The sequence below is a fragment of the Phyllostomus hastatus genome, unplaced genomic scaffold (assembly GCF_019186645.2).
Source record: "Phyllostomus hastatus isolate PE091 unplaced genomic scaffold, TTU_PhHast_1.1 phas_scaffold_555, whole genome shotgun sequence".
Taxonomy (NCBI): domain Eukaryota; kingdom Metazoa; phylum Chordata; class Mammalia; order Chiroptera; family Phyllostomidae; genus Phyllostomus; species Phyllostomus hastatus.
In genome coordinates, this window is record NW_025334036.1 from 14,706,186 (window position 1) to 14,725,954 (window position 19,769).

At 65.3% G+C, this 19,769-nt stretch overlaps 10 non-coding genes across 10 annotated transcripts; all 10 read right to left on the reverse strand.

Annotated features, from left to right (window-relative positions):
• Nucleotides 1-153: 153 nt before the first annotated feature.
• LOC123809835 lies at nt 154-272 on the reverse strand. Its single transcript, XR_006784124.1, has one exon. It is a non-coding gene; the product is annotated as a 5S ribosomal RNA (ribosomal RNA).
• Nucleotides 273-993: 721 nt separating this feature from the next.
• Nucleotides 994-1,112, reverse strand: LOC123809836. The gene has a single exon (XR_006784125.1). It is a non-coding gene; the product is annotated as a 5S ribosomal RNA (ribosomal RNA).
• Nucleotides 1,113-4,718: 3,606 nt separating this feature from the next.
• LOC123809837 lies at nt 4,719-4,837 on the reverse strand. Its single transcript, XR_006784126.1, has one exon. It is a non-coding gene; the product is annotated as a 5S ribosomal RNA (ribosomal RNA).
• Nucleotides 4,838-5,554: 717 nt separating this feature from the next.
• Nucleotides 5,555-5,673, reverse strand: LOC123809838. The gene has a single exon (XR_006784127.1). It is a non-coding gene; the product is annotated as a 5S ribosomal RNA (ribosomal RNA).
• Nucleotides 5,674-9,285: 3,612 nt separating this feature from the next.
• On the reverse strand, nt 9,286-9,404 carry LOC123809839. Its single transcript, XR_006784128.1, has one exon. It is a non-coding gene; the product is annotated as a 5S ribosomal RNA (ribosomal RNA).
• A 721-nt stretch (nt 9,405-10,125) lies between these two features.
• On the reverse strand, nt 10,126-10,244 carry LOC123809840. The gene has a single exon (XR_006784129.1). It is a non-coding gene; the product is annotated as a 5S ribosomal RNA (ribosomal RNA).
• Nucleotides 10,245-13,841: 3,597 nt separating this feature from the next.
• On the reverse strand, nt 13,842-13,960 carry LOC123809841. Its single transcript, XR_006784130.1, has one exon. It is a non-coding gene; the product is annotated as a 5S ribosomal RNA (ribosomal RNA).
• Nucleotides 13,961-14,683: 723 nt separating this feature from the next.
• On the reverse strand, nt 14,684-14,802 carry LOC123809843. The gene has a single exon (XR_006784132.1). It is a non-coding gene; the product is annotated as a 5S ribosomal RNA (ribosomal RNA).
• Nucleotides 14,803-18,407: 3,605 nt separating this feature from the next.
• Nucleotides 18,408-18,526, reverse strand: LOC123809844. Its single transcript, XR_006784133.1, has one exon. It is a non-coding gene; the product is annotated as a 5S ribosomal RNA (ribosomal RNA).
• A 724-nt stretch (nt 18,527-19,250) lies between these two features.
• LOC123809845 lies at nt 19,251-19,369 on the reverse strand. The gene has a single exon (XR_006784134.1). It is a non-coding gene; the product is annotated as a 5S ribosomal RNA (ribosomal RNA).
• Nucleotides 19,370-19,769: the final 400 nt, after the last annotated feature.

Below are 19,769 nucleotides of genomic sequence, written 5' to 3' on the forward strand. Positions count from 1 at the left end.
CCTCCAGGCAGGCAGCCACACCCAGCAGGTGGGGCCCAAGGGGGGCCCCCCGGGCCAGGGGAGCCTGCTAGGGGGCCTCGCGCCCACTCGAGGAGGACCCGGCGGGCCGCGGTCCCCAGCCGCGGCCGGGGAAGATGGAAAAGCAGGACAAAAAGCCTACAGCACCCGGTATTCCCAGGCGGTCTCCCATCCAAGTACTAACCAGGCCCGACCCTGCTTAGCTTCCGAGATCAGACGAGATCGGGCGCGTTCAGGGTGGTATGGCCGTAGACGAGGGAGGCCGCCGCCGGGAGCCTCAAGAGCCCGAGCCCCGCGGCCGGCCGGGCCGCCGGCCCTCCCCGGCCCGCGCGCCGGGCCCTCCGTCGGGCCGTCCACCCGCCACCCAGCTGCTCCGCGGGCCACCCCTTGCACACGCGCACACCGGCCAGGCTCCCCTGTTGCCGGGGCCGGCTCCCGGCCGGAGGAAGCCTCAAGGGTGCGGGGGCGGTGCCGGGCGGGCGTCCGCGTCCACCCACCGACCCGGGGACGTGCGCCGCGGGCCCGCACGCGGGAGGCTCCGTCCCTGCGCCCTGCTGGCCACGGCTTCCTGGCGCCCCAGCGCACCTGGGCGAACGCTGGCCACCAGGCCAGGGGGCTGGGGTCGGGGGTCCTGGGCCAACCGAGGGGTACTCCGGGGCTGTGGAGGCCCGGCCGGGGGTGGGGGGCGGGTGGGTGGCGGCGGGGTATTGGGGTGTGGGGAGGCGGGCGAGGCGGGGGCTTCCAGCCGGAGGCCGCTGGGCGGGACACGCCCACGGACCGGTCCTGGGCCCGGCCTCCGTGCAGGGGGCCCTGCCCAGCAGGTGGCGGCCGGGAGCCTTCGGGCCAGGGAACTGCGGAGAGCAGAGCGCTCGCTGCCAGGGGAGCCTGCGGAGGGGCCCGGCGCGCAGTCCAGGAGGGCCCGGCCGGCCGCGGTCCCCCAGCCGCGGCCGGGGAAGGTGGAAAAGCAGGACAAAAAGCCTACAGCACCCGGTATTCCCAGGCGGTCTCCCATCCAAGTACTAACCAGGCCCGACCCTGCTTAGCTTCCGAGATCAGACGAGATCGGGCGCGTTCAGGGTGGTATGGCCGTAGACGAGGGAGGCCGCCGCCGGGAGCCTCAAGAGCCCGAGCACCGCGTCGGGGCCGCCCGCCCTCCCCGGCCCTCGCGCCGCGCCCTCCGTGGGGGCCCGCCCGCCCGCCCGCCCGCCCGCCAGCCACCCAGCTGCTCCGAGGGCCACCCATCCATAGTCGCAAGCTGCAACTGGATGCGCTGGAACTTGGGCCCAGAACACACGCAGCAGGCAGGTAGCCTGGGAACCCGTCAGTCCGTGCCTGCAGCGTCTCCCTGAGTCCGCCAACTGTCCTCGAGCTCTGTCTAAGCAACCAAGCCCTAGAAGGTAAAGGCGGAGACCATGTTCCCGGCTCATCGTCTCTCCATCAGAGGACAATGTCCCACCTGGCCCCTGCTTTGCCTCAAAGCGTGTTGTGTCTCTCTTAGCCTCCCGTCGTCCCCACTCAGGAACCCCCGACTCCGCGCTGGTCGTGACAGGAGTACATCCCAAGGAACCCGAGACACTCAGCGCCAAGAATGTATTCACCCGGATGTTCATCGCAGCGTGACTGGCATCGGCGAAAATGTGGGCAGCAGCCCTGGTGCCGTCGGTAGGAAAGGCGATGAAACAGCGGTGGGACATTCACACGACGGAACACGACTCAGCTGTGAGAAAGAAGGAAATCTTACCTTGGGCGACAGCGTGGATGGACATGGACAGCAGTAGTACGCGAAGTCAAAGAAGCCAGTCGGAGCGGGACAAACACAATCGATGTCACTTCCATGAGTGGGGGAACCCCAAACTCGCAGGGTTTATTTAGAAAACAATCGTGCATGTGTTCTTCCACGTTGAAACCTCAGTTGCCCTCCAAAGGCTCTCCATTGGATGCAATACACCTACGGAGGCTGTTTTCCACTGCCCAAAACGGTTTTTGAACTCGTGGACTTGGATGCCATTGAGTGCTCCTGCTGTTTTTCCTTTCACCTCTTCCACATTGGGAAAACATTTCCCTCTGGGGACTTTTTCTCACCTAGGGAAACGACAGCGACGACGACGAGCGGCGACGACGACAAAGTCACTCGGGGAGAGATTCGGTGATAAGGAGGATGGGGCACAGGGGTCAGGCCATTTTGTATCCAAAACTGCTGAAGGCTCAGTGTGTTCTGGGCAGTTCACTCGTCAATCACCCATCATGAGATGGGTATGAGCACAGCGCCCCACCCTCCCCTTCCAATAGTTTACTGTAGCCGAACGCAGCCTCTCGCAACAGCACCAGTGGGTAGGCAGATACAAATGGATTCTTAAAACAGCTGGGGGTGGGGGGGGCGGGTGGGTTGGGGCAAAGGTGTACTACAAGGGGCCTGCCCCGCAGAAGAGAATTCTGAACGTTTGGGATTCCCCCTCCCCCCTTGTATGTGGAATCCATTGAACAAAATAACTAACCAGCAAAATAGAAGCCGACTCCTAGCTGTCACCGGGGCTGGGGCAGGCGAGCCGGTGGAACATGAGAGGGGGATTGAGTGGGGTGGGTGGGGGGGGCCGGGGGGGGACAAAACTTCACCGGCAGACGACAGCACGGTCGTCACCAGAGGGAAATCGGGGTGGAGGGAGGCCCCAGCAGGGGACGCGGGGCGCAGATGGTGATGGGAAGAGACGTGACTTGCGGGTGGCGAAAACACAATACAATAGACAGGTGATGTAGGACAGAGTCGGGCACCCGAAACCCATGTGATTTCATGAACTTTGTAACCCCCAACACATTTCATGCTTCAAAGAGAGGAAAAGCCCTTCACCTCCAGGAAGGCCCACACGCAGCCCCCCACCGCCACCCTCCTGCCCACCCCACTTGCTGGCCATTCACAGTTCACACCCCACGACCCCGTCTTTGCTTCTTGCCAGCCCACGGTTCCATAAACTTTCTTGGAAAAAGACTTCCAAGCGTGCAAGCGAACCCTTTCGTTTCGCAGAGAGCCTGTCTTTGGATAGGCGCGGGGATGCTCTCCAGAAACCTGGGCCGGGTCTTTCGGACGTTTCATTTCGCCAGCCTGTTGGCACTGATGGATTGCCGATGCCGAGGCGGGGACCCACCCTGCGCTCCTTTCCCTGTCCGGCGTCCGTGGGCGTAGCGAGAGGCCGAGGCGGGAGGCTCGGTCTGCAGGCGGACACCCGTCGAGGATGCGAGTCCCTCACCGCTCCAGAGGCCAGGTTCCTTGAAAGCAGGAACCCCGACTGGGGCTTCGGGTCTTGGAGTGCGAGGAAGGGGCCGAGAGAGCCTGGCTCAGGTTTGCCCACCCAGCGTGCTCCTCCTTGTGCAGGCACCCTAGCCGCTGGGGTAGGGTGTCTGCATGGAGCCAGTCTTGCTGGGTTTCCTGAATTCGAAGGGACTTGCCCTCCGACTGCATAGAGGGCTGAGGCTGTGTCACGAGGCCTTGTCTGTCCGCAGGGAAATGAGGCAGGGCTGGGCCCGCTGGCGAGGGACGTGCCCTTCCTCTCCCCCTGCGGGGTTGGAGTCGGGGCCCAGCCCCGGCAGAGCTTCTTGGTTTGGGCAGTGACCTGGACTTTGTTGGGGGGACGTGGTCTGGGTGCTGATTCTCTGCCACTGGGGCCCAGGGTGTCGGGGCGAGCAAGAGGCAGTGCCTTGTTGAGAGAGGGACGTGAGTGCAAGTGCTGGAGAATAGCGTGCTTTGGGCTCAAGGCGGAACTGGTCGTTGAGAAGCCACACAGTCACGGCCTGTGGGTGGCGACTGTGGCGGGGGACGGCGACGGGAAGCCAGCTCCCTTTGTGTTGGAGCTTGAGCCCGTCCTCAAAGCATGGCAAAGAAGCACTTCAGCACGCATGGTCGACGGGAAGCCTCGAAGGTCAAACAACGTCTGTAGGAAGCCATAGAAGAGCATACCCTCCAAACTTCGGGGTCGTCCAAAGTTGTATGAGCAGAACGCTGAAGCATTAGCAAGCCACGTCATCATCTGGACGTTCTCCAAGGAAGAATGAATTGCCCGATGAGGACCCCAGCCCGCAGGGACCGGGTGTTGCGGCTGCAGCGAACAAATTGCCAAGGACTATCGAGATCCTGGGGAGAAAAAGGGCCGGCCCGGCGCGGCCACTCTCTCGAGGGGAGAGCGTCCCACAGTGCCTTGGCTGCTCTTTGCAGAGAAGGGCACCGCGACCCTTGCCGTGACAAGCTTTGATTGCATTTTGGGACTCATTCCAGGGAGGATGGTCCCTGGACGCGGGCCCAGAGCCTGCACGGGGGACGCCCGGATCCCAGCACCGTGGGCACGGCTTGGGGTGGCCGAGCGGACCTGGGCGAGCGCTGGCCAACAGGGCTGGGGGGCTGGGGACCGGGGACCTGGGAGAACGGAGGGGGCATTCGGGGGCGGTGGAGGGCCCGAGCGGGGGCGGGCGGGCCCGGGGAGCGGGGGTGGGGGGCAGGGGGGGGCTTCCACCCGGAGGCCACAGGTCGGGAGGCGCCCACGGACGCGTCCTGGGCGTGGCCTCCAGGCAGGCAGCCACACCCAGCAGGTGGGGCCCAAGGGGGGCCCCCCGGGCCAGGGGAGCCTGCTAGGGGGCCTCGCGCCCACTCGAGGAGGACCCGGCGGGCCGCGGTCCCCAGCCGCGGCCGGGGAAGATGGAAAAGCAGGACAAAAAGCCTACAGCACCCGGTATTCCCAGGCGGTCTCCCATCCAAGTACTAACCAGGCCCGACCCTGCTTAGCTTCCGAGATCAGACGAGATCGGGCGCGTTCAGGGTGGTATGGCCGTAGACGAGGGAGGCCGCCGCCGGGAGCCTCAAGAGCCCGAGCCCCGCGGCCGGCCGGGCCGCCGGCCCTCCCCGGCCCGCGCGCCGGGCCCTCCGTCGGGCCGTCCACCCGCCACCCAGCTGCTCCGCGGGCCACCCCTTGCACACGCGCACACCGGCCAGGCTCCCCTGTTGCCGGGGCCGGCTCCCGGCCGGAGGAAGCCTCAAGGGTGCGGGGCGGTGCCGGGCGGGCGTCCGCGTCCACCCACCGACCCGGGGACGTGCGCCGCGGGCCCGCACGCGGGAGGCTCCGTCCCTGCGCCCTGCTGGCCACGGCTTCCTGGCGCCCCAGCGCACCTGGGCGAACGCTGGCCACCAGGCCAGGGGGCTGGGGTCGGGGGTCCTGGGCCAACCGAGGGGTACTCCGGGGCTGTGGAGGCCCGGCCGGGGTGGGGGGCGGGTGGGTGGCGGCGGGGTATTGGGGTGTGGGGAGGCGGGCGAGGCGGGGGCTTCCAGCCGGAGGCCGCTGGGCGGGACACGCCCACGGACCGGTCCTGGGCCCGGCCTCCGTGCAGGGGGCCCTGCCCAGCAGGTGGCGGCCGGGAGCCTTCGGGCCAGGGAACTGCGGAGAGCAGAGCGCTCGCTGCCAGGGAGCCTGCGGAGGGGCCCGGCGCGCAGTCCAGGAGGGCCCGGCCGGCCGCGGTCCCCAGCCGCGGCCGGGGAAGGTGGAAAAGCAGGACAAAAAGCCTACAGCACCCGGTATTCCCAGGCGGTCTCCCATCCAAGTACTAACCAGGCCCGACCCTGCTTAGCTTCCGAGATCAGACGAGATCGGGCGCGTTCAGGGTGGTATGGCCGTAGACGAGGGAGGCCGCCGCCGGGAGCCTCAAGAGCCCGAGCACCGCGTCGGGGCCGCCCGCCCTCCCCGGCCCTCGCGCCGCGCCCTCCGTGGGGCCGCCCGCCCGCCCGCCCGCCCGCCCGCCAGCCACCCAGCTGCTCCGAGGGCCACCCATCCATAGTCGCAAGCTGCAACTGGATGCGCTGGAACTTGGGCCCAGAACACACGCAGCAGGCAGGTAGCCTGGGAACCCGTCAGTCCGTGCCTGCAGCGTCTCCCTGAGTCCGCCAACTGTCCTCGAGCTCTGTCTAAGCAACCAAGCCCTAGAAGGTAAAGGCGGAGACCATGTTCCCGGCTCATCGTCTCTCCATCAGAGGACAATGTCCCACCTGGCCCCCTGCTTTGCCTCAAAGCGTGTTGTGTCTCTCTTAGCCTCCCGTCGTCCCCCACTCAGGAACCCCGACTCCGCGCTGGTCGTGACAGGAGTACATCCCAAGGAACCCGAGACACTCAGCGCCAAGAATGTATTCACCCGGATGTTCATCGCAGCGTGACTGGCATCGGCGAAAATGTGGGCAGCAGCCCTGGTGCCGTCGGTAGGAAAGGCGATGAAACAGCGGTGGGACATTCACACGACGGAACACGACTCAGCTGTGAGAAAGAAGGAAATCTTACCTTGGGCGACAGCGTGGATGGACATGGACAGCAGTAGTACGCGAAGTCAAAGAAGCCAGTCGGAGCGGGACAAACACAATCGATGTCACTTCCATGAGTGGGGGAACCCCAAACTCGCAGGGTTTATTTAGAAAACAATCGTGCATGTGTTCTTCCACGTTGAAACCTCAGTTGCCCTCCAAAGGCTCTCCATTGGATGCAATACACCTACGGAGGCTGTTTTCCACTGCCCAAAACGGTTTTTGAACTCGTGGACTTGGATGCCATTGAGTGCTCCTGCTGTTTTTCCTTTCACCTCTTCCACATTGGGAAAACATTTCCCTCTGGGGACTTTTTCTCACCTAGGGAAACGACAGCGACGGCGGCGAGCGGCGACGACGACAAAGTCACTCGGGGAGAGATTCGGTGATAAGGAGGATGGGGCACAGGGGTCAGGCCATTTTGTATCCAAAACTGCTGAAGGCTCAGTGTGTTCTGGGCAGTTCACTCGTCAATCACCCATCATGAGATGGGTATGAGCACAGCGCCCCACCCTCCCTTCCAATAGTTTACTGTAGCCGAACGCAGCCTCTCGCAACAGCACCAGTGGGTAGGCAGATACAAATGGATTCTTAAAACAGCTGGGGGTGGGGGGGGCGGGTGGGTTGGGGCAAAGGTGTACTACAAGGGGCCTGCCCCGCAGAAGAGAATTCTGAACGTTTGGGATTCCCCCTCCCCCCTTGTATGTGGAATCCATTGAACAAAATAACTAACCAGCAAAATAGAAGCCGACTCCTAGCTGTCACCGGGGCTGGGGCAGGCGAGCCGGTGGAACATGAGAGGGGATTGAGTGGGGGTGGGTGGGGGGGGCCGGGGGGGGACAAAACTTCACCGGCAGACGACAGCACGGTCGTCACCAGAGGGAAATCGGGGTGGAGGGAGGCCCCAGCAGGGAACGCGGGGGGCGCAGATGGTGATGGGAAGAGACGTGACTTGCGGGTGGCGAAAACACAATACAATAGACAGGTGATGTAGGACAGAGTCGGGCACCCGAAACCCATGTGATTTCATGAACTTTGTAACCCCAACACATTTCATGCTTCAAAGAGAGGAAAAGCCCTTCACCTCCAGGAAGGCCCACACGCAGCCCCCCCCCCACCGCCACCCTCCTGCCCACCCCACTTGCTGGCCATTCACAGTTCACACCCCACGACCCCGTCTTTGCTTCTTGCCAGCCCACGGTTCCATAAACTTTCTTGGAAAAAAGACTTCCAAGCGTGCAAGCGAACCCTTTCGTTTCGCAGAGAGCCTGTCTTTGGATAGGCGCGGGGATGCTCTCCAGAAACCTGGGCCGGGTCTTTCGGACGTTTCATTTCGCCAGCCTGTTGGCACTGATGGATTGCCGATGCCGAGGCGGGGACCCACCCTGCGCTCCTTTCCCTGTCCGGCGTCCGTGGGCGTAGCGAGAGGCCGAGGCGGGAGGCTCGGTCTGCAGGCGGACACCCGTCGAGGATGCGAGTCCCTCACCGCTCCAGAGGCCAGGTTCCTTGAAAGCAGGAACCCCGACTGGGGCTTCGGGTCTTGGAGTGCGAGGAAGGGGCCGAGAGAGCCTGGCTCAGGTTTGCCCACCCAGCGTGCTCCTCCTTGTGCAGGCACCCTAGCCGCTGGGGTAGGGTGTCTGCATGGAGCCAGTCTTGCTGGGTTTCCTGAATTCGAAGGGACTTGCCCTCCGACTGCATAGAGGGCTGAGGCTGTGTCACGAGGCCTTGTCTGTCCGCAGGGAAATGAGGCAGGGCTGGGCCCGCTGGCGGGGGACGTGCCCTTCCTCTCCCCCTGCGGGGTTGGAGTCGGGGCCCAGCCCCGGCAGAGCTTCTTGGTTTGGGCAGTGACCTGGACTTTGTTGGGGGGACGTGGTCTGGGTGCTGATTCTCTGCCACTGGGGCCCAGGGTGTCGGGGCGAGCAAGAGGCAGTGCCTTGTTGAGAGAGGGACGTGAGTGCAAGTGCTGGAGAATAGCGTGCTTTGGGCTCAAGGCGGAACTGGTCGTTGAGAAGCCACACAGTCACGGCCTGTGGGTGGCGACTGTGGCGGGGGACGGCGACGGGAAGCCAGCTCCCTTTGTGTTGGAGCTTGAGCCCGTCCTCAAAGCATGGCAAAGAAGCACTTCAGCACGCATGGTCGACGGGAAGCCTCGAAGGTCAAACAACGTCTGTAGGAAGCCATAGAAGAGCATACCCTCCAAACTTCGGGGGTCGTCCCAAAGTTGTATGAGCAGAACGCTGAAGCATTAGCAAGCCACGTCATCATCTGGACGTTCTCCAAGGAAGAATGAATTGCCCGATGAGGACCCCAGCCCGCAGGGACCGGGTGTTGCGGCTGCAGCGAACAAATTGCCAAGGACTATCGAGATCCTGGGGAGAAAAAGGGCCGGCCCGGCGCGGCCACTCTCTCGAGGGAGAGCGTCCCACAGTGCCTTGGCTGCTCTTTGCAGAGAAGGGCACCGCGACCCTTGCCGTGACAAGCTTTGATTGCATTTTGGGACTCATTCCAGGGAGGATGGTCCCTGGGACGCGGGCCCAGAGCCTGCACGGGGGGACGCCCGGATCCCAGCACCGTGGGCACGGCTTGGGGTGGCCGAGCGGACCTGGGCGAACGCTGGCCAACAGGGCTGGGGGCTGGGGACCGGGGACCTGGGAGAACGGAGGGGCATTCGGGGGCGGTGGAGGGCCCGAGCGGGGGCGGGCGGGCCCGGGGAGCGGGGTGGGGGGCAGGGGGGGGCTTCCACCCGGAGGCCACAGGTCGGGAGGCGCCCACGGACGCGTCCTGGGCGTGGCCTCCAGGCAGGCAGCCACACCCAGCAGGTGGGGCCCAAGGGGGGCCCCCCGGGCCAGGGAGCCTGCTAGGGGCCTCGCGCCCACTCGAGGAGGACCCGGCGGGCCGCGGTCCCCAGCCGCGGCCGGGGAAGATGGAAAAGCAGGACAAAAAGCCTACAGCACCCGGTATTCCCAGGCGGTCTCCCATCCAAGTACTAACCAGGCCCGACCCTGCTTAGCTTCCGAGATCAGACGAGATCGGGCGCGTTCAGGGTGGTATGGCCGTAGACGAGGGAGGCCGCCGCCGGGAGCCTCAAGAGCCCGAGCCCCGCGGCCGGCCGGGCCGCCGGCCCTCCCCGGCCCGCGCGCCGGGCCCTCCGTCGGGCCGTCCACCCGCCACCCAGCTGCTCCGCGGGCCACCCCTTGCACACGCGCACACCGGCCAGGCTCCCCTGTTGCCGGGGCCGGCTCCCGGCCGGAGGAAGCCTCAAGGGTGCGGGGCGGTGCCGGGCGGGCGTCCGCGTCCACCCACCGACCCGGGGACGTGCGCCGCGGGCCCGCACGCGGGAGGCTCCGTCCCTGCGCCCTGCTGGCCACGGCTTCCTGGCGCCCCAGCGCACCTGGGCGAACGCTGGCCACCAGGCCAGGGGGCTGGGGTCGGGGGTCCTGGGCCAACCGAGGGGTACTCCGGGGCTGTGGAGGCCCGGCCGGGGTGGGGGGGCGGGTGGGTGGCGGCGGGGGTTTTGGGGGTGTGGGGGAGGCGGGCGAGGCGGGGGCTTCCAGCCGGAGGCCGCTGGGCGGGACACGCCCACGGACCGGTCCTGGGCCCGGCCTCCGTGCAGGGGGCCCTGCCCAGCAGGTGGCGGCCGGGAGCCTTCGGGCCAGGGAACTGCGGAGAGCAGAGCGCTCGCTGCCAGGGAGCCTGCGGAGGGGCCCGGCGCGCAGTCCAGGAGGGCCCGGCCGGCCGCGGTCCCCAGCCGCGGCCGGGGAAGGTGGAAAAGCAGGACAAAAAGCCTACAGCACCCGGTATTCCCAGGCGGTCTCCCATCCAAGTACTAACCAGGCCCGACCCTGCTTAGCTTCCGAGATCAGACGAGATCGGGCGCGTTCAGGGTGGTATGGCCGTAGACGAGGGAGGCCGCCGCCGGGAGCCTCAAGAGCCCGAGCACCGCGTCGGGGCCGCCCGCCCTCCCCGGCCCTCGCGCCGCGCCCTCCGTGGGGCCGCCCGCCCGCCCGCCCGCCCGCCAGCCACCCAGCTGCTCCGAGGGCCACCCATCCATAGTCGCAAGCTGCAACTGGATGCGCTGGAACTTGGGCCCAGAACACACGCAGCAGGCAGGTAGCCTGGGAACCCGTCAGTCCGTGCCTGCAGCGTCTCCCTGAGTCCGCCAACTGTCCTCGAGCTCTGTCTAAGCAACCAAGCCCTAGAAGGTAAAGGCGGAGACCATGTTCCCGGCTCATCGTCTCTCCATCAGAGGACAATGTCCCACCTGGCCCCCTGCTTTGCCTCAAAGCGTGTTGTGTCTCTCTTAGCCTCCCGTCGTCCCCACTCAGGAACCCCGACTCCGCGCTGGTCGTGACAGGAGTACATCCCAAGGAACCCGAGACACTCAGCGCCAAGAATGTATTCACCCGGATGTTCATCGCAGCGTGACTGGCATCGGCGAAAATGTGGGCAGCAGCCCTGGTGCCGTCGGTAGGAAAGGCGATGAAACAGCGGTGGGACATTCACACGACGGAACACGACTCAGCTGTGAGAAAGAAGGAAATCTTACCTTGGGCGACAGCGTGGATGGACATGGACAGCAGTAGTACGCGAAGTCAAAGAAGCCAGTCGGAGCGGGACAAACACAATCGATGTCACTTCCATGAGTGGGGGGAACCCCAAACTCGCAGGGTTTATTTAGAAAACAATCGTGCATGTGTTCTTCCACGTTGAAACCTCAGTTGCCCTCCAAAGGCTCTCCATTGGATGCAATACACCTACGGAGGCTGTTTTCCACTGCCCAAAAGCGGTTTTTGAACTCGTGGACTTGGATGCCATTGAGTGCTCCTGCTGTTTTTCCTTTCACCTCTTCCACATTGGGAAAACATTTCCCTCTGGGGACTTTTTCTCACCTAGGGAAACGGCGACGGCGACGCAGCGGCAGCGACGACAAAGTCACTCGGGGAGAGATTCGGTGATAAGGAGGATGGGGCACAGGGGTCAGGCCATTTTGTATCCAAAACTGCTGAAGGCTCAGTGTGTTCTGGGCAGTTCACTCGTCAATCACCCATCATGAGATGGGTATGAGCACAGCGCCCCACCCTCCCTTCCAATAGTTTACTGTAGCCGAACGCAGCCTCTCGCAACAGCACCAGTGGGTAGGCAGATACAAATGGATTCTTAAAACAGCTGGGGGTGGGGGGGGCGGGTGGGTTGGGGCAAAGGTGTACTACAAGGGGCCTGCCCCGCAGAAGAGAATTCTGAACGTTTGGGATTCCCCCTCCCCCCTTGTATGTGGAATCCATTGAACAAAATAACTAACCAGCAAAATAGAAGCCGACTCCTAGCTGTCACCGGGGCTGGGGCAGGCGAGCCGGTGGAACATGAGAGGGGATTGAGTGGGGTGGGTGGGGGGGGCCGGGGGGGACAAAACTTCACCGGCAGACGACAGCACGGTCGTCACCAGAGGGAAATCGGGGTGGAGGGAGGCCCCAGCAGGGAACGCGGGGGGCGCAGATGGTGATGGGAAGAGACGTGACTTGCGGGTGGCGAAAACACAATACAATAGACAGGTGATGTAGGACAGAGTCGGGCACCCGAAACCCATGTGATTTCATGAACTTTGTAACCCCAACACATTTCATGCTTCAAAGAGAGGAAAAGCCCTTCACCTCCAGGAAGGCCCACACGCAGCCCCCCACCGCCACCCTCCTGCCCACCCCACTTGCTGGCCATTCACAGTTCACACCCCCACGACCCCGTCTTTGCTTCTTGCCAGCCCACGGTTCCATAAACTTTCTTGGAAAAAAGACTTCCAAGCGTGCAAGCGAACCCTTTCGTTTCGCAGAGAGCCTGTCTTTGGATAGGCGCGGGGATGCTCTCCAGAAACCTGGGCCGGGTCTTTCGGACGTTTCATTTCGCCAGCCTGTTGGCACTGATGGATTGCCGATGCCGAGGCGGGGACCCACCCTGCGCTCCTTTCCCTGTCCGGCGTCCGTGGGCGTAGCGAGAGGCCGAGACGGGAGGCTCGGTCTGCAGGCGGACACCCGTCGAGGATGCGAGTCCCTCACCGCTCCAGAGGCCAGGTTCCTTGAAAGCAGGAACCCCGACTGGGGCTTCGGGTCTTGGGTGCGAGGAAGGGGCCGAGAGAGCCTGGCTCAGGTTTGCCCACCCAGCGTGCTCCTCCTTGTGCAGGCACCCTAGCCGCTGGGGTAGGGTGTCTGCATGGAGCCAGTCTTGCTGGGTTTCCTGAATTCGAAGGGACTTGCCCTCCGACTGCATAGAGGGCTGAGGCTGTGTCACGAGGCCTTGTCTGTCCGCAGGGAAATGAGGCAGGGCTGGGCCCGCTGGCGGGGCGTGCCCTTCCTCTCCCCCTGCGGGGTTGGAGTCGGGGCCCAGCCCCGGCAGAGCTTCTTGGTTTGGGCAGTGACCTGGACTTTGTTGGGGGACGTGGTCTGGGTGCTGATTCTCTGCCACTGGGGCCCAGGGTGTCGGGGCGAGCAAGAGGCAGTGCCTTGTTGAGAGAGGACGTGAGTGCAAGTGCTGGAGAATAGCGTGCTTTGGGCTCAAGGCGGAACTGGTCGTTGAGAAGCCACACAGTCACGGCCTGTGGGTGGCGACTGTGGCGGGGGACGGCGACGGGAAGCCAGCTCCCTTTGTGTTGGAGCTTGAGCCCGTCCTCAAAGCATGGCAAAGAAGCACTTCAGCACGCATGGTCGACGGGAAGCCTCGAAGGTCAAACAACGTCTGTAGGAAGCCATAGAAGAGCATACCCTCCAAACTTCGGGGTCGTCCAAAGTTGTATGAGCAGAACGCTGAAGCATTAGCAAGCCACGTCATCATCTGGACGTTCTCCAAGGAAGAATGAATTGCCCGATGAGGACCCCAGCCCGCAGGGACCGGGTGTTGCGGCTGCAGCGAACAAATTGCCAAGGACTATCGAGATCCTGGGGAGAAAAAGGGCCGGCCCGGCGCGGCCACTCTCTCGAGGGGAGAGCGTCCCACAGTGCCTTGGCTGCTCTTTGCAGAGAAGGGCACCGCGACCCTTGCCGTGACAAGCTTTGATTGCATTTTGGGACTCATTCCAGGGAGGATGGTCCCTGGGACGCGGGCCCAGAGCCTGCACGGGGGGACGCCCGGATCCCAGCACCGTGGGCACGGCTTGGGGGTGGCCGAGCGGACCTGGGCGAGCGCTGGCCAACAGGGCTGGGGGGCTGGGGACCGGGGACCTGGGAGAACGGAGGGGGCATTCGGGGGCGGTGGAGGGCCCGAGCGGGGGCGGGCGGGCCCGGGGAGCGGGGTGGGGGCGGGGGGGCTTCCACCCGGAGGCCACAGGTCGGGAGGCGCCCACGGACGCGTCCTGGGCGTGGCCTCCAGGCAGGCAGCCACACCCAGCAGGTGGGGCCCAAGGGGGGCCCCCCGGGCCAGGGAGCCTGCTAGGGGGCCTCGCGCCCACTCGAGGAGGACCCGGCGGGCCGCGGTCCCCAGCCGCGGCCGGGGAAGATGGAAAAGCAGGACAAAAAGCCTACAGCACCCGGTATTCCCAGGCGGTCTCCCATCCAAGTACTAACCAGGCCCGACCCTGCTTAGCTTCCGAGATCAGACGAGATCGGGCGCGTTCAGGGTGGTATGGCCGTAGACGAGGGAGGCCGCCGCCGGGAGCCTCAAGAGCCCGAGCCCCGCGGCCGGCCGGGCCGCCGGCCCTCCCCGGCCCGCGCGCCGGGCCCTCCGTCGGGCCGTCCACCCGCCACCCAGCTGCTCCGCGGGCCACCCCTTGCACACGCGCACACCGGCCAGGCTCCCCTGTTGCCGGGGCCGGCTCCCGGCCGGAGGAAGCCTCAAGGGTGCGGGGCGGTGCCGGGCGGGCGTCCGCGTCCACCCACCGACCCGGGGACGTGCGCCGCGGGCCCGCACGCGGGAGGCTCCGTCCCTGCGCCCTGCTGGCCACGGCTTCCTGGCGCCCCAGCGCACCTGGGCGAACGCTGGCCACCAGGCCAGGGGGCTGGGGTCGGGGGTCCTGGGCCAACCGAGGGGTACTCCGGGGCTGTGGAGGCCCGGCCGGGGTGGGGGGGGCGGGTGGGTGGCGGGGGGGGTTTTGGGGGTGTGGGGGAGGCGGGCGAGGCGGGGGCTTCCAGCCGGAGGCCGCTGGGCGGGACACGCCCACGGACCGGTCCTGGGCCCGGCCTCCGTGCAGGGGGCCCTGCCCAGCAGGTGGCGGCCGGGAGCCTTCGGGCCAGGGAACTGCGGAGAGCAGAGCGCTCGCTGCCAGGGAGCCTGCGGAGGGGCCCGGCGCGCAGTCCAGGAGGGCCCGGCCGGCCGCGGTCCCCCAGCCGCGGCCGGGGAAGGTGGAAAAGCAGGACAAAAAGCCTACAGCACCCGGTATTCCCAGGCGGTCTCCCATCCAAGTACTAACCAGGCCCGACCCTGCTTAGCTTCCGAGATCAGACGAGATCGGGCGCGTTCAGGGTGGTATGGCCGTAGACGAGGGAGGCCGCCGCCGGGAGCCTCAAGAGCCCGAGCACCGCGTCGGGGCCGCCCGCCCTCCCCGGCCCTCGCGCCGCGCCCTCCGTGGGGCCGCCCGCCCGCCCGCCCGCCCGCCAGCCACCCAGCTGCTCCGAGGGCCACCCATCCATAGTCGCAAGCTGCAACTGGATGCGCTGGAACTTGGGCCCAGAACACACGCAGCAGGCAGGTAGCCTGGGAACCCGTCAGTCCGTGCCTGCAGCGTCTCCCTGAGTCCGCCAACTGTCCTCGAGCTCTGTCTAAGCAACCAAGCCCTAGAAGGTAAAGGCGGAGACCATGTTCCCGGCTCATCGTCTCTCCATCAGAGGACAATGTCCCACCTGGCCCCTGCTTTGCCTCAAAGCGTGTTGTGTCTCTCTTAGCCTCCCGTCGTCCCCACTCAGGAACCCCGACTCCGCGCTGGTCGTGACAGGAGTACATCCCAAGGAACCCGAGACACTCAGCGCCAAGAATGTATTCACCCGGATGTTCATCGCAGCGTGACTGGCATCGGCGAAAATGTGGGCAGCAGCCCTGGTGCCGTCGGTAGGAAAGGCGATGAAACAGCGGTGGGACATTCACACGACGGAACACGACTCAGCTGTGAGAAAGAAGGAAATCTTACCTTGGGCGACAGCGTGGATGGACATGGACAGCAGTAGTACGCGAAGTCAAAGAAGCCAGTCGGAGCGGGACAAACACAATCGATGTCACTTCCATGAGTGGGGGGAACCCCAAACTCGCAGGGTTTATTTAGAAAACAATCGTGCATGTGTTCTTCCACGTTGAAACCTCAGTTGCCCTCCAAAGGCTCTCCATTGGATGCAATACACCTACGGAGGCTGTTTTCCACTGCCCAAAACGGTTTTTGAACTCGTGGACTTGGATGCCATTGAGTGCTCCTGCTGTTTTTCCTTTCACCTCTTCCACATTGGGAAAACATTTCCCTCTGGGGACTTTTTCTCACCTAGGGAAACGACGGCGACGGCAGCGACGGCGAGCGGCGACAAAGTCACTCGGGGAGAGATTCGGTGATAAGGAGGATGGGGGCACAGGGGTCAGGCCATTTTGTATCCAAAACTGCTGAAGGCTCAGTGTGTTCTGGGCAGTTCACTCGTCAATCACCCATCATGAGATGGGTATGAGCACAGCGCCCCACCCTCCCTTCCAATAGTTTACTGTAGCCGAACGCAGCCTCTCGCAACAGCACCAGTGGGTAGGCAGATACAAATGGATTCTTAAAACAGCTGGGGGTGGGGGGGGCGGGTGGGTTGGGGCAAAGGTGTACTACAAGGGGCCTGCCCCGCAGAAGAGAATTCTGAACGTTTGGGATTCCCCCTCCCCCCTTGTATGTGGAATCCATTGAACAAAATAACTAACCAGCAAAATAGAAGCCGACTCCTAGCTGTCACCGGGGCTGGGGCAGGCGAGCCGGTGGAACATGAGAGGGGATTTAGTGGGGTGGGTGGGGGGGGCCGGGGGGGGACAAAACTTCACCGGCAGACGACAGCACGGTCGTCACCAGAGGGAAATCGGGGTGGAGGGAGGCCCCAGCAGGGAACGCGGGGCGCAGATGGTGATGGGAAGAGACGTGACTTGCGGGTGGCGAAAACACAATACAATAGACAGGTGATGTAGGACAGAGTCGGGCACCCGAAACCCATGTGATTTCATGAACTTTGTAACCCCAACACATTTCATGCTTCAAAGAGAGGAAAAGCCCTTCACCTCCAGGAAGGCCCACACGCAGCCCCCCCCCCACCGCCACCCACCTGCCCACCCCACTTGCTGGCCATTCACAGTTCACACCCCACGACCCCGTCTTTGCTTCTTGCCAGCCCACGGTTCCATAAACTTTCTTGGAAAAAAGACTTCCAAGCGTGCAAGCGAACCCTTTCGTTTCGCAGAGAGCCTGTCTTTGGATAGGCGCGGGGATGCTCTCCAGAAACCTGGGCCGGGTCTTTCGGACGTTTCATTTCGCCAGCCTGTTGGCACTGATGGATTGCCGATGCCGAGGCGGGGACCCACCCTGCGCTCCTTTCCCTGTCCGGCGTCCGTGGGCGTAGCGAGAGGCCGAGGCGGGAGGCTCGGTCTGCAGGCGGACACCCGTCGAGGATGCGAGTCCCTCACCGCTCCAGAGGCCAGGTTCCTTGAAAGCAGGAACCCCGACTGGGGCTTCGGGTCTTGGGTGCGAGGAAGGGGCCGAGAGAGCCTGGCTCAGGTTTGCCCACCCAGCGTGCTCCTCCTTGTGCAGGCACCCTAGCCGCTGGGGTAGGGTGTCTGCATGGAGCCAGTCTTGCTGGGTTTCCTGAATTCGAAGGGACTTGCCCTCCGACTGCATAGAGGGCTGAGGCTGTGTCACGAGGCCTTGTCTGTCCGCAGGGAAATGAGGCAGGGCTGGGCCCGCTGGCGGGGACGTGCCCTTCCTCTCCCCCTGCGGGTTGGAGTCGGGGGCCCAGCCCCGGCAGAGCTTCTTGGTTTGGGCAGTGACCTGGACTTTGTTGGGGGGACGTGGTCTGGGTGCTGATTCTCTGCCACTGGGGGCCCAGGGTGTCGGGGCGAGCAAGAGGCAGTGCCTTGTTGAGAGAGGACGTGAGTGCAAGTGCTGGAGAATAGCGTGCTTTGGGCTCAAGGCGGAACTGGTCGTTGAGAAGCCACACAGTCACGGCCTGTGGGTGGCGACTGTGGCGGGGACGGCGACGGGAAGCCAGCTCCCTTTGTGTTGGAGCTTGAGCCCGTCCTCAAAGCATGGCAAAGAAGCACTTCAGCACGCATGGTCGACGGGAAGCCTCGAAGGTCAAACAACGTCTGTAGGAAGCCATAGAAGAGCATACCCTCCAAACTTCGGGGTCGTCCAAAGTTGTATGAGCAGAACGCTGAAGCATTAGCAAGCCACGTCATCATCTGGACGTTCTCCAAGGAAGAATGAATTGCCCGATGAGGACCCCAGCCCGCAGGGACCGGGTGTTGCGGCTGCAGCGAACAAATTGCCAAGGACTATCGAGATCCTGGGGAGAAAAAGGGCCGGCCCGGCGCGGCCACTCTCTCGAGGGGAGAGCGTCCCCACAGTGCCTTGGCTGCTCTTTGCAGAGAAGGGCACCGCGACCCTTGCCGTGACAAGCTTTGATTGCATTTTGGGACTCATTCCAGGGAGGATGGTCCCTGGGACGCGGGCCCAGAGCCTGCACGGGGGGACGCCCGGATCCCAGCACCGTGGGCACGGCTTGGGGGTGGCCGAGCGGACCTGGGCGAACGCTGGCCAACAGGGCTGGGGGCTGGGGACCGGGGACCTGGGAGAACGGAGGGGCATTCGGGGGCGGTGGAGGGCCCGAGCGGGGGCGGGCGGGCCCGGGGAGCGGGGTGGGGGGCAGGGGGGGGCTTCCACCCGGAGGCCACAGGTCGGGACGCGCCCACGGACGCGTCCTGGGCGTGGCCTCCAGGCAGGCAGCCACACCCAGCAGGTGGGGCCCAAGGGGGGGCCCCCCGGGCCAGGGAGCCTGCTAGGGGGCCTCGCGCCCACTCGAGGAGGACCCGGCGGGCCGCGGTCCCCAGCCGCGGCCGGGGAAGATGGAAAAGCAGGACAAAAAGCCTACAGCACCCGGTATTCCCAGGCGGTCTCCCATCCAAGTACTAACCAGGCCCGACCCTGCTTAGCTTCCGAGATCAGACGAGATCGGGCGCGTTCAGGGTGGTATGGCCGTAGACGAGGGAGGCCGCCGCCGGGAGCCTCAAGAGCCCGAGCCCCGCGGCCGGCCGGGCCGCCGGCCCTCCCCGGCCCGCGCGCCGGGCCCTCCGTCGGGCCGTCCACCCGCCACCCAGCTGCTCCGCGGGCCACCCCTTGCACACGCGCACACCGGCCAGGCTCCCCTGTTGCCGGGGCCGGCTCCCGGCCGGAGGAAGCCTCAAGGGTGCGGGGGCGGTGCCGGGCGGGCGTCCGCGTCCACCCACCGACCCGGGGACGTGCGCCGCGGGCCCGCACGCGGGAGGCTCCGTCCCTGCGCCCTGCTGGCCACGGCTTCCTGGCGCCCCAGCGCACCTGGGCGAACGCTGGCCACCAGGCCAGGGGGCTGGGGTCGGGGGTCCTGGGCCAACCGAGGGGTACTCCGGGGCTGTGGAGGCCCGGCCGGGGTGGGGGGGGCGGGTGGGTGGCGGCGGGGGTATTGGGGGTGTGGGGAGGGGGGCGTGGGGGGGGCTTCCAGCCGGAGGCCGCTGGGCGGGACACGCCCACGGACCGGTCCTGGGCCCGGCCTCCGTGCAGGGGGGCCCTGCCCAGCAGGTGGCGGCCGGGAGCCTTCGGGCCAGGGAACTGCGGAGAGCAGAGCGCTCGCTGCCAGGGAGCCTGCGGAGGGGCCCGGCGCGCAGTCCAGGAGGGCCCGGCCGGCCGCGGTCCCCCAGCCGCGGCCGGGGAAGGTGGAAAAGCAGGACAAAAAGCCTACAGCACCCGGTATTCCCAGGCGGTCTCCCATCCAAGTACTAACCAGGCCCGACCCTGCTTAGCTTCCGAGATCAGACGAGATCGGGCGCGTTCAGGGTGGTATGGCCGTAGACGAGGGAGGCCGCCGCCGGGAGCCTCAAGAGCCCGAGCACCGCGTCGGGGCCGCCCGCCCTCCCCGGCCCTCGCGCCGCGCCCTCCGTGGGGCCGCCCGCCCGCCCGCCCGCCCGCCAGCCACCCAGCTGCTCCGAGGGCCACCCATCCATAGTCGCAAGCTGCAACTGGATGCGCTGGAACTTGGGCCCAGAACACACGCAGCAGGCAGGTAGCCTGGGAACCCGTCAGTCCGTGCCTGCAGCGTCTCCCTGAGTCCGCCAACTGTCCTCGAGCTCTGTCTAAGCAACCAAGCCCCTAGAAGGTAAAGGCGGAGACCATGTTCCCGGCTCATCGTCTCTCCATCAGAGGACAATGTCCCACCTGGCCCCTGCTTTGCCTCAAAGCGTGTTGTGTCTCTCT